Raw genomic sequence first — 12,445 nt, 5'->3', positions numbered from 1 at the left:
ATTGAGTTGTCAGAAACGACTAGAACTTCACAAGGGACCTATAGTTCTGTGGTCAGATGGAGAGAAAAAAAAGGACAAAACATTGGGCAGCAAACCAACCAGATGGTGGGACCTTTGGTGCAATCCTTCGGTGCAAGGGATAAAAAGTACTCCATGCCTTTAGTTAATCTTTCATGTTGTGGGCATTTTTTTTTTTTTTTTTGCTGGAGGTACTGGACATCTTGTTCAGATATGGTATCATGGATTCTAGCGAATACCAAAAGATAAAAAATTAAAAGCCTTTGCTAGAAATCGTATAATGTGACGTGGTTGGGTCTTTCAGGACAACGATCCAAAACACACATCAAAATCAACACACAAATGTGTCACTGAGCACAAAATGAAGTTTCTGCTATGACTGACCCAGTCCCCTGACCTGAATCCAAAATGAGTGGGCTGAACTGAAGAGAAGAAGCACAAACATGGATCTGTGAATCTGAAGGATCTGGACAGATTCTGTATGGAGGAATGGTCTCTGATCTCTTGTCAGGTGTTCTCCAAACTCATCAGGGAATCTCAAAGCTGTTATCTTGGCAAAAGGACGTTGCAAAAAGTATTGAATAAAACAGTGCCAAAAATTGTTTTAAATAAAAAAATTCCCCACATTATAGGTTAATGAAAGGTTACATTTTTTGTGAATTATTGTAATAAAATATCAAAAGGATAAACAATGCAGATTTATTGTTCATATTTACCAAGAGGGCCAGTAGTTCTGACCACTGAATCACACGACGTGTCGAATCACATCTGCGCTTTTTTTGATATCACATTCACATGGCTACTTCAAGCAGCTTCATTAAGGCTTTTAGAAAGATCTTTATAAATTATCATTATGTCCACACTTCATTTCTTCACAGAGAATGATTTCTAATAATTTTCCATTAAATTATTCAATCTGGAGAGTTTTGAGCATTCTCTCTCATTTCATTGCCATCAAGCTATAATGGGTAGAAATAATCAAAATGAGAAAAAAATACTAATTTAATGAGTTCCTGTTTTTATATTTGAGGTATCACACAGATCTCAAAGGCAATAGCTGTTTTTCCAAACATCTGCACAATCACATATGTGGCATTGATTTTATACAACAGTTCGCTGCTGTGCCTCCAAGTAACACAATATTTTGTTCCTCAAAGAATATTTTTTGTTAAATATTTCTACATTAAAATGTTACATTTAAAACATTAATCTATTAACAAATTGCTATTACAATTTGCTATGTAAATCCATGTGATGCCTGAGATGCTTTAAACAGTATGTGTCGTTGTATTTTGATTGAATTTATTGATTAAATTGAAGAAATCTGACATAAGAGGACGCAGATATGATAACTCATCTCTGACTTTATTGCTTAGTGTTATTTCAGGGTTTTGATCTTCTCTCAAATGAGCGAGCACATCCTGTAAGGTATTATAATGCTTATTTAATATTACTGCGTGCTAAACTCTGACTAGGCATGGCTAAGCAAATGAATTGTTCTAGAACCTCAGAGCATATTTTAATTTGTGTGTATTATGTGCTCCATAATGATGTTATAGTTGAGGTCATTTGTAGCATAGCTAGGGCTCAAACATATAATCCTGCCCTGACTCTAACCAGTGGATGGTGGCAGAGAAGCATTGTTGACTCATATTAGCCAATTCTGTAATTTTCTTTAACACGTTTTGCTTTTGGGTAAACTATCAAGTAGGAAAAGTCACATAGTCTCATGAAAAACAATATAATCACAGAAGCAGAAAACTTCCAGTGAAATGTTACTTATTGGTGTAGCGGTAGCATCAATAATCAAAATATAATCACTTATATAATCAATATATAGTCAGGCCTTCACTGTAAACAAAAATCTGGCCCCCAATGAACATTTTCTAGTGACCGATCACAAGATTGACATGATCCCCCCTCAAGATTGACATGGGATTGACTGAAACTGACGGTTTTACCCCCCTTTAAGAGAGGAAATGACATTCAATGAAGGTCTTTCTGAGCCATCGGATTTCAACAAAAATATCTTCATTTGTGTTCTGAAGATGAACAGACGTCATGCGGGTGTCGGGCAACATTAGGGGAGGTAATTAATGACTGAATTTTCATTTTGGGGTGAACTGACCCTTTAAGAACATTCAGTGAATCAATTCCAGCAAAACAGCCATTAGGGTGTAACATAGTTTGTATGTTTAGGGAAGAAGGGGGCGGGAACCGGCAAAAATTTAAAAGACTTCAATAAAAATTAACAAAACGAAAGTACTATCATGGACGACTGCTGCACACAAATAATAAACCATAACCATAACCTCAAGTCCAGGGGCCTGTATCATTATGGTAGTTTAACAAACTAAGGGTTACAGGATTAGTTTCGAGTTGAAAAAACCAAACCAATCTATTCAGGCGTTGTTGGTCCCATAATGCTGATCATCAGCTTTCTCTGTCAACTCAGGCTTTGATCTTGAGTTCAGGAGTTTATTATTACATGATTAATGTCTGCCCTGGAGAGCAACCATGGCTAACATTTTTCCAGGGCATACCATGGCGATGAGCACTGCTAAAAGCCAAACCACTTTAATGGTAGCTAAAACCGATTGGCACAAAGTAAGCTTAAACATATCTGGCTGGCAGCTAAACTGACTTAATGGTATAGGCCCCAGGTCTGGTCCTTTCTCGTCCTTCACTGGTGTCGCTCGTCCTTAAATGACTCATGAGAGGACTCGAGATCGGTGTGCCTCGCAGGTGACGCTCATTCTCAATCACGCACCAGTCTCACTCGCTCCTCCCACGTCTCTTGCTCGTCCACATCGCTGCAAACAGTAATGTATACTATGAAACCTTAAGTAGACCTCATGGAATCAAATAAAATGCACTTTTAAACTTTAAGCAGCGGTTTCCCAGATAGAGAATTACCCTGTTCCTGGACTAAAATTGCCTTTCAAACCAGAATAACAAAAATGTGTTTTCTCTGTCATGGTTTTGGGGCCTTTACCATGAAGCCGGTTTAGCTGGCTAGCCAGATATGTTTAAGCTTGGTTTGTGCCAATCCAGGGTTTTAGGAACCCTTAAAGTGGTTTGGCTTTTAGCTGTGTTCATCGCCACAGTAACTTTGGCTAACCTGCTCCAGGGCAGGTTATGTTCTGGATAAGAGATCTCAAGCTGAAATTGGACCAATCAGCTGTGAGTAAAGGGACACACTTCTGTTTATATTTTACCTGTTTATATTTACCTGTTGTTATGTCCATATTACCTTTTTATATTTGACTTTGCAGACCACATGCTGTAAGCACAGTATACTGGTAAGTAGAAAAAAACTTGTTACTGGAGAAGTATTAACAAAATCACAACCCATTCTCACTCCCAGGGCGTCAAAAACCGAAGCATGGTCAAGTGCTTTCCGCGTCCAGATGAAGACGTGAAAAGCACCCCTAGGCGTCACTGTATTGACGTCCCGGGAACTCCATTGATTTCAACGGACACCGATAGGCGTCACTATATTGACGTCCCGGGAACTCCATTGATTTCAACGGACACCGTTAGGCATCACTATATTGACGTCCCGGGAACTCCATTGATTTCAACGGACACCGTTAGGCGTCATTATATTAACGTCCCGGGAACTCCATTGATTTCAACGGACACCGTTAGGCGTCACTATATTGACGTCCCGGGAACTCCATTGATTTCAACGGATCCCTTAGGCGTCAGATTAAGATGCATACGGCAAACGAGCCTATAGTATAGCCTATACGTCATCGCAATTTTCCAAAGCTCTGGCAATAAATAAATATTAAATAGATACATTTTTATAGCTAAGTTTCTAGACATAAATGTATTTATTTTTGTCTATAAATCCCCAATTTAATATTTTCTGTAAAGACTTTTATCTGGATATGTAGGCTACCTTTAGTAACTCCAAAGCTTTAAAATCCATAACATATATGTGTTATATCTATCTTTGTGTTTTTTTTATAATGCATAATTAAATGATTATGTAGGCCTACTGTATACGGCCTGTTTCTTATTGTAAAACTGTTTCAAATTATATTTGTAGATTGGAGATGCCCAAAACGCATGTCTATTATTTTATATGCTTAATGTATTATTTTTTATTTATGACTTCTAGGCTAGTTTTGCATTAGATGCCAGGATCATTAATAAATTAATTATCAGCACGCTATTAATGTAATCTGTAGAATTTTACCACGTGTTTTATCAATATTAACTGATGTGGTTCTTATGTTGGCCAATCAAAACCATAGACAGTAAAAGAAAACATAGCATACACTTACAAAAAAATCAAAAGGATATTTATACGAAGTAAAATTATAAATGTTTGTTTATAATTAAGAAATGTAAAATAGTGTGTTATTAAAAAAAAACTAAAATGAAATGAAAAAGCAATGCCACAATAATAAATAAATAAAAAATATCCTTGGCATTTCGCGGTAAATCTTGTCTCGCTTTTCAGAGTCGACACCGCGTGTCGATTCCTGTGCTGGAGTCGACCCCAACTCTGAGGCCATTCAGAGTCAAGGAATCGATTCTTTTGAGTCACTACACACTGCTCTCCATCACTACACTGCTATAGCTCATCTTTGCACGGTAGGTGGTACAGAAATTAAATAAAATCAGATTCTACACTGGAATCACTGTACTTTTGTTATATAAATATAGCCATACCCCAAAACTGACTGGTGCAGCGCGTATTTTTTTCGGCGCCCATGTTAATCAATGAGTGCATTCACACCGGGAGCAGGAGCAGCACGTGAGCGTCAAGCAGGAGCGTCGCGTGAGCAGCAGTGAAGCGGGGGTTTCGGCTGCGAGCCTATTTTTGCTGCGCTGCTGACGCTTCTGACGCTCAATTAAAGTGAAAGCACACTTTTGAAGGACAAAATAAATGTGATTTCACACAAAAAGTGCCTAAAATGCACGCAGGAAGCACGTGTAGTGTATTTGAACAAAAACTGGAGTATGTCAGAGAAGAACACGAAGAATAAAAATATCTGTGGAAGATTTTAGCAATTTAAACTTGTTTTGATAATTCAGTTTGGGTGAAAGTATGGTTATGATTATAAAAAATAAAGTAAACTAGCCAGAAAATATAACAAACTTTCGTTTAGTTTAGTATTTAATACTCAGACAGGTAAAGGCTCTCGGTCTGCAGCTGCAGTCACGGTGCAAAACGAAAGCACACTTTTGATGGACAAAATAAATATAATATCACAAAAGCGCTCAAAATGCAGAAAAATAAAACGAAGAATAAAAATCATCTGTAGAAGATTTACCCGTTTAAACTTGTTTTAATTATTCAGTTTGGGTGAAAGTATTATAAAAAGTAAAGTAAACTAGGCAGAAAATATAATAATTTATTTTAGTTTAGTATTTAATACTCAGACAGGTATAGGCTCTATCATTGGGAGCCGCTGCTGTGACGCTGCACCAACGCTTCCAGTGTGAATACTCTCGCGCTTCGGTCAAGTGTTAGCATGTTAGCTAATACTTTATAATTTGGAGTTTATCAGACACTTTATTATGAACTGTTATTTGTGTCAAAATGCCATAATAGACAAGTTCGATAATGGTTTATTTTTTTGTTATTTTAAATCGAATATCGACTAAATATACCATTTGTAAAAGTTTATGTTCTCTACCAATCAAAAGTTTGAAAAACTGTACTATTTTTTTTTTTAAATAAGTCTCTTCTGCTCACCAAGGCTGCATTTGTTATTTTAAATAAAATACAAAATAAAAACTTAATATTATTAAATATTATTAAAATGTAAAATAAATTTCTATTTGAATATATTTTGAAATGTAGCATTATTATACTACAGTTGTTTAGAGTCACATGATCCTTGGGGGGGGGGGGTATTTATTCAGCTAGGATGCATTAAATTGATAGTATAGACACGTATAATGTTGCAAAACCTTTATATTTCAGATAAATGCAGCAAATCATTATATTAGAATGATTAGTGAAGGATCATATGACTCTAAAGATTGGAGTAATGATGATAAATTTAGCTTTGTTCACAGGAATAGCTTGCATTTTAAAATGTATTAAAATAGAAGATTATTTTACATTTAATAATATTTCACAATATTACAGTTTTTTGTATTTTAAATAACATAAATGCAGCCTTTGGGAGCACAAGATACTTTCAAAAACAAATCAACATAGTAGTTTCCAAACTTTTGACTGGTAGTGTATATGTAATTTTTTTAGGCCTATACATAATACGTGAATTATATGTGCTTATATGTTACATGCATTTATACACATACTGTAATGCTAAGTAAAAAAAAAAAAAAAAATACCCGTTTGAATGAATTGTCATTTAAACTATTTATTTCACATGATCTACAATCTGTCATGCATTCAAATAAATATAATGAATTATCTAACTGTCTGTCAACACCACTACAGCACCAAACATCCTCCCTTATTCTTCTACTGTATATAGCATTCAAACAGAAAGAGTCAGGTAGAAAACTCAAATTGTGCTCTACCAAACGATTGAAAGATCTATTAATAGGTTAAGAGCTTAACATGTTTTAAACTGTAGCATTTGCCTGCACTTGTTTTGTTTGCATTTCCAATCTTGCTTAAATTTTGTTTTTCCTTTTTTTTATAGCAAAATTTCAAAACCAAAACAGAAACCATGTCCCCACTGCCAGGCACTCAACAATGCCAGCTGCAAAACATGTAAAACATGTTTTGCTAGTTTAATCCTCAAAGATAAAGTAAAAAAAAAACTAAAGACTATCGAGGAGAGTGCATGGAATTCCCACACAAAAAACACCGAAATGCTGCTCGTGTGGTGGATTCTGCCCGCATTGCTGTAAGTCTTGTTCTGCAAATGTAGTATTAGTATATATATTTTTCTGTTCATTGTATAACAATTCTTACATTTTGAGAAATGTATTACATTATAAAATCATTCAAAACATGTCATATTTTTATTACAGCTTTTAAAACATAAAATATATTTGTCAGGGTTCTAACCTGGCAGCTCTGTCTGTTTTATCTTTGTTTAATGTTTCTATGTTTGTGTTGTGTCTTAGTGCATGGATCTGTCTCTCTTTGTGTCTGTCATGTGTTCCTCTTGTAATACCTCCTTGTTTGCTGTTACCACGCCCCCTTGTTTAGTCTGGTCTAGTCCTCGTTTCACTAATTGTGCTCACCTGTTCCTCATGTGCTCTGGTCCCTTTATATTGTGCTACCTTCCCTCAAGTCTTTGCTGGTTCGTTGTGTATGTTTGTGAGCGTTTGCTTGTGCGTACATGTCTCTAGCTCCTTGTCTAGCTTAGTCTAGCCTTTTGTAGTTTTAGTGTCTCCTGTTTTTCTAGCTTTGCATTTATTTTCAGTTTTTTCTTTGTTCCTGAGTTTTTGAGTCTAGTGTAGTTTCTGTCTTTATTTTGCTCATTTTCTCCAGGTTTTATTTTGGCATTTCTCTTTAGCCTTATTGTTTAGTTTTCTTGGTTTTGATAGCTTACATTTTTATTTTTCCTGTTTCCACTTTTATTTCTCAGTTAGTCTTTTTATAGAGATTGGTTTTGTTTTATTTTTCCTTGTTTTCTAGCTCCGGTTATTATTTTAGTTTTTGTTTAATTTAGTCATAGTTCTTAGTTTGTCTGTTGTTTCTTGTTGTCTTGTCTAGAGTCTTGTCGTGTGTGTCCTGTTGTTTTCTGTCCAGTGTTTTTCCCTGGCCGCTGTCTCCACTGCCTGTCAGCCAAGACTCCTGCTTCTGTGAGAACATCAAGCCTCAGGTTCCTGCCTGGACTGGTCCACCATCGCCTGGCCTGGTGTTGCCTCCGACGCTGTCGTCAAGTTCATTGGCTGCCTGGACTGGTCTCAGTGGTCATCCTCCCCTGCCCGTCATCGTCGTGTTTTTCCCCTGCCCTGGTGTTTGGACTGTCACTCCTCCACTACCCCATTGTGTCTGATCTGTCTTGTTAATAAATCGTAATTGTTGTTCACTCTGCATCTGGGTCCTCCACTTCCTGATCCTTGACAGAACGAACCAGCCAGGATCGGACCCAGCAGAATGAGCTTCCGAATCGTTCCTCCTGCGACTGCTCAAGAGAGGTTGGCACTCCAGCAGGGTGTGGCCTCTCTTCGCCAACAGGGCCGAGAAGTGCGGTCCTTCGCCCAGTTCTTCTGGACAATGGCTAAGGGCCTTGAGTATGATGATGCAGCCCTCAAGGATGCCTTCAACATCTGTCTGGATGACCCCCTACCACAGTGGGAGATGGAACAACTTAGGATCCTGGATTTTTGGAACTTCTCCAATTACTTGCATCACCGCAGGGATTGGCAGATCCTGACACCACCCGAGCCAGTCGAGCCCGCACCTGTCAGTCCAGAGCCAGTCGAGCCCGCACCTGTCAGTCCAGAGCCAGTCGAGCCCGCACCTGTCAGTCCAGAGCCCGCACCTGTCAGTCCAGAGACCGTCGAGCCCGCACCTGTCAGTCCAGAGACCGTCGAGCCCGCAGCGGCCAGTCCAGAGACCGTCGAGCCCGCAGCGGCCAGTCCAGAGACCGTCGAGCCCGCAGCGGCCAGTCCAGAGACCGTCGAGCCCGCAGCGGCCGGTCCAGAGACCGTCGAGCCCGCAGCGGCCGGTCCAGAGACCGTCGAGCCCGCAGCGGCCGGTCCAGAGACCGTCGAGCCCGCAGCGGCCGGTCCAGAGACCGTCGAGCCCGCAGCGGCCGGTCCAGAGACCGTCGAGCCCGCAGCGGCCGGTCCAGAGACCGTCGAGCCCGCAGCGGCCGGTCCAGAGACCGTCGAGCCCGCAGCGGCCGGTCCAGAGACCGTCGAGCCCGCAGCGGCCGGTCCAGAGACCGTCGAGCCCGCAGCGGCCGGTCCAGAGACCGTCGAGCCCGCAGCGGCCGGTCCAGAGACCGTCGAGCCCGCAGCGGCCGGTCCAGAGACCGTCGAGCCCGCAGCGGCCGGTCCAGAGACCGTCGAGCCCGCAGCGGCCGGTCCAGAGACCGTCGAGCCCGCAGCGGCCGGTCCAGAGACCGTCGAGCCCGCAGCGGCCAGTCCAGAGCCAGTCGACTACAAATTGTCATGCCCTCGAAAGCGGAAGAAGAGGAGAGCCCATGCCTGCAAGTCAGCTGCCATTCTAGATGCCCCTCATCTGTTGGTCCAGGAGGGCCAGAATCAAGCGGCTCCAGCCCCTGAGCGCAGTCCAGTGTCGGCTCCAGCCCGAGAGCGCAGTCCAGTGTCGGCTCCAGCCCGAGAGCGCAGTCCCGTGTCGGCTCCAGCCCGAGAGCGCAGTCCCGTGTCGGCTCCAGCCCGAGAGCGCAGTCCCGTGTCGGCTCCAGCCCGAGAGCGCAGTCCCGTGTCGGCTCCAGCCCGAGAGCGCAGTCCCGTGTCGGCTCCAGCCCGAGAGCGCAGTCCCGTGTCGGCTCCAGCCCGAGAGCGCAGTCCCGTGTCGGCTCCAGCCCGAGAGCGCAGTCCCGTGTCGGCTCCAGCCCCAGAGCGGAGTCCCGTGTCGGCTCCAGCCCCAGAGCGCCGTCCCGTGTCGGCTCCAGCCCCAGAGCGGAGTCCAGTGGCTCCATCTCCTGTTCCTAACCCAGTGAGGGCTTCACCTTCTGTCCCAGGGCACACTTCAAGGCTGGCCGTCCCAAGAGCCCGCTTCAGAGGAGGCCGTCCCAGAGCCCGCTTCAGAGGAGGCCGTCCCAGAGCCCGCTTCAGAGGAGGCCGTCCCAGAGCCCGCTTCAGAGGAGGCCGTCCCAGAGCCCGCTTCAGAGGAGGCCGTCCCAGAGCCCGCTTCAGAGGAGGCCGTCCAGAGCCCACCAGTCAAGCCCAGGAAGGTGTCCCCGAGTCAGTCCCTGAGCCCGCCAGTCAAGCCCAGGAGGGCGCTCCCGAGTCAGTCCCTGAGCACGCCAGTCAAGCCCAGGAGGGCGCTCCCGAGTCAGTCCCTGAGCACGCCAGTCAAGCCCAGGAGGAGGCCCCAGTGTCAAGTCCATTATCTGTCCCTGAAGTCATGTCCAGTCAGAGGTCCCCACCATTGAAGAGGCCCCATGCCTTTGGTCGGGTGCCTAATACCCCTCCCATCCCACCCTCCCTGTTTCCTGGTCCTTGTGGGTTCCCTAGGTCGGCACCCCCTTGGTCAGCCCCTAACCACTCCCCTAGATTATTTTCCTCCCCAGTTCTGCCTCCCATGTTTCCTGTCTGCCCTGGTACTCCTAGTTTTGTTCCCCGCCCACCCTCCCAAGTGTTACCGCCTTTGTTTCCCTTGCCTAGTTTGGACGCCAGGGGGCGTCCATTGGGGGGAGGGTACTGTCAGGGTTCTAACCTGGCAGCTCTGTCTGTTTTATCTTTGTTTAATGTTTCTATGTTTGTGTTGTGTCTTAGTGCATGGATCTGTCTCTCTTTGTGTCTGTCATGTGTTCCTCTTGTAATACCTCCTTGTTTGCTGTTACCACGCCCCCTTGTTTAGTCTGGTCTAGTCCTCGTTTCACTAATTGTGCTCACCTGTTCCTCATGTGCTCTGGTCCCTTTATATTGTGCTACCTTCCCTCAAGTCTTTGCTGGTTCGTTGTGTATGTTTGTGAGCGTTTGCTTGTGCGTACATGTCTCTAGCTCCTTGTCTAGCTTAGTCTAGCCTTTTGTAGTTTTAGTGTCTCCTGTTTTTCTAGCTTTGCATTTATTTTCAGTTTTTTCTTTGTTCCTGAGTTTTTGAGTCTAGTGTAGTTTCTGTCTTTATTTTGCTCATTTTCTCCAGGTTTTATTTTGGCATTTCTCTTTAGCCTTATTGTTTAGTTTTCTTGGTTTTGATAGCTTACATTTTTATTTTTCCTGTTTCCACTTTTATTTCTCAGTTAGTCTTTTTATAGAGATTGGTTTTGTTTTATTTTTCCTTGTTTTCTAGCTCCAGTTATTATTTTAGTTTTTGTTTAATTTAGTCATAGTTCTTAGTTTGTCTGTTGTTTCTTGTTGTCTTGTCTAGAGTCTTGTCGTGTTTGTCCTGTTGTTTTCTGTCCAGTGTTTTTCCCTGGCCGCTGTCTCCACTGCCTGTCAGCCAAGACTCCTGCTTCTGTGAGAACATCAAGCCTCAGGTTCCTGCCTGGACTGGTCCACCATCGCCTGGCCTGGTGTTGCCTCCGACGCTGTCGTCAAGTTCATTGGCTGCCTGGACTGGTCTCAGTGGTCATCCTCCCCTGCCCGTCATCGTCGTGTTTTTCCCCTGCCCTGGTGTTTGGACTGTCACTCCTCCACTACCCCATTGTGTCTGATCTGTCTTGTTAATAAATCGTAATTGTTGTTCACTCTGCATCTGGGTCCTCCACTTCCTGATCCTTGACAATATTAGTATTCCCTTATAGAACATTTAAAAAAAATCTAAATCCAGTCTTGAACTAACAGCCTAAATTTAAATATTCATGCAATAATGCATAATACTTACTTTTAAGGTTTAAAAGCTATTACAAGAATGAAAATATGTTTTTGTGAGTTTATAATGTAATAATAATAATCTGTGCATTTCTTTTTTTACAGGTTAAGAAATTGGAGGTACTTGGCTATAAGCCAGTTCTCTTCATTTCGAAAGGAAAAAAAATGGGTTTGTGGCTGAAGTCATCACTTCAATGGGTCCATTTGCAGCTGGACCACTTCAGAATATCTTTGGAAGGATGACTAGCCTTTATGAATTTTTTATTAAAAGTAAGTATTTCGTTCACATGATCTATATTTCCTCTCATGCATTCAAAGCAATATTTTCTCATTTTATTTCCAAAATGTTCTCATAGATTACCAGAGGATTCAAAACGCTAGTGCAAATGAAACTGTCTGCCAGGACCAGACTTCCCCTCTTCCTACTCCATCTTCTTCCTCCAGCACCCCTCCTTCTTCCTCCACTTTTGACACCCTTCATCATCCTCCATGTCCTTTATCCAGCCTCCCTCCTCCTTCCTCTGGTGACATCCTTCCTCCATCTTCTTTCTCCAGCCTCCCCCCTTCTTCCTCCTCTTTTGAAACCCTTCCTCCTCCTCCTCCTTCTCCTCCTCCTCCTCCTCCTCCGCCTTCATCTTTTTCCTCCAGCCTCCCTCCTCCTTCCTCCTCTTTCTACACCCTTCTTCCTCCTCCTCCTCCTCCATCTTTTTCCTCCATCCTCCCTCCTTCTTCCTCCTCTTTTGAAACCCTTCCTCCTCCTCCTCCTCCTCCTCCTCCTCCTCCATCTTTTTCCTCCAGCCTCCCTCCTCCTTCCTCCTCTTTCTACACCCTTCTTCCTCCTCCTCATCCATCTCCTTCCTCCAGCCTCCCTCCTTCATTCTCCTCTTTTGAAACCCTTCCTCCTCCATCTTCTTCTTCCAGTCTCTCTCTTCCTTCCTCCTCTTTCTACACCCTTCTTCCTCCTCCTCCTCCATCTCCTTCCTCCAGCCTCTTCATCCTCCTCTTTTGAAACCCTTCCTCC

This window comes from Pseudorasbora parva, chromosome 3 (genome assembly GCF_024679245.1).
Source record: "Pseudorasbora parva isolate DD20220531a chromosome 3, ASM2467924v1, whole genome shotgun sequence".
In the NCBI taxonomy this organism is placed as follows: Eukaryota; Metazoa; Chordata; class Actinopteri; order Cypriniformes; family Gobionidae; genus Pseudorasbora; species Pseudorasbora parva.
Note: the sequence above shows the minus strand (reverse complement) of the source record.